This window comes from Heterocephalus glaber, unplaced genomic scaffold, assembly GCF_053883595.1.
Source record: "Heterocephalus glaber isolate CG9 unplaced genomic scaffold, H.glaber_assembly_v1.0 deba00001859, whole genome shotgun sequence".
Taxonomy (NCBI): Eukaryota; Metazoa; Chordata; class Mammalia; order Rodentia; family Bathyergidae; genus Heterocephalus; species Heterocephalus glaber.
The window spans coordinates 488,684-489,826 of record NW_028258500.1 but is presented as its reverse complement, the minus strand read 5'-3'; positions in this window follow the sequence as shown (position 1 = coordinate 489,826).

The following is a 1,143-nucleotide window of genomic DNA, read 5'->3' as shown; positions in this document are numbered from 1 at the left end:
AGACTGGACATGAACTTATAATTTTATGGGCTTGAAAAGACACTCAAAAACAAGTAACTGAAAGTGTAAATAAGGACTAAAATGTCTAATAGGTAATGTGAAATAGGAAGAAAAGGGGCAAAGGGGAAGGAAGTGGGAGGGGTAGGGGAAAGGATAGAAGGGAATGCTATTAATATGAGAAAATGGAAAAATAGGAACAAAATCTTTGTAAATAGGGAGGAATGGAGGGGTTGAAGGGAGGGCTTAGCAAGGGTGAAAAATAACCAAGAGAGATTATGTAAAGGTGCAAATTTCCAATGATGAATGTCATTATATTGTATACCTAAAATGTACCAATGATTAGAATGAATAATTGATAATGCAAAATAGGAAGAAAAGGTCCAAAGGGGTAGGGGTAGTGGGAGGGGCAGGGGAAAGGAAAGAAGGGAAAGGAAAAATGATGAGAAATGGACAAAATGGAAAAAAAGTCTTTGTAAATAGGGAAGGGTGGAGGGGGTGAAGGGAGGGCTAGGAATGGGGAAAAAATAAGAACCAAGATGGATTATGTAAAGGTACACTTCCCAATGAGAAATGTAATTGTGTTGTATACCTAAAATGTACCAATAAAAGAATTTAGCAAAAAAAAAAACAAGTTAGAGAAATGGAAATATAATTCAGTAATATTTTATACACACTTGATTTTAACAGTAAGTGACAATGTATGCTGGTAATTATTTTGATCACCACAACATTTTGTTAGTGTAAAATCATTTAAGTATTTAGGAAATCTCTTTGAAACTACCCAAAGGAGTATAGGTGCCCTCTGTATACCCAATAACTCCACTTCAAGTGTGTAACTCCTGCTGATTTCCACCAGGAGACACATAGGGCATTATTGAAATACTTTCATTCATAACACAAGAAAACATGGACTACAGATGTAGCTCAGTGGCAGAGTGTTTGCCTAACGGTGACACCTTAGGTTCTAAACATAGCATCATAAAACAAAAACAAACCTCCAAATACCAACTAATTACTGAACATCCTGCCAATGTCAGAAAAAAACAGCTATATTGTGATTTTACCATATGCAGTGCAAAAATATACGGCTGTAAAATTGAGTGAATCGCTATCTCCTATAAAATTATGTTTGTCTTTCAAAAG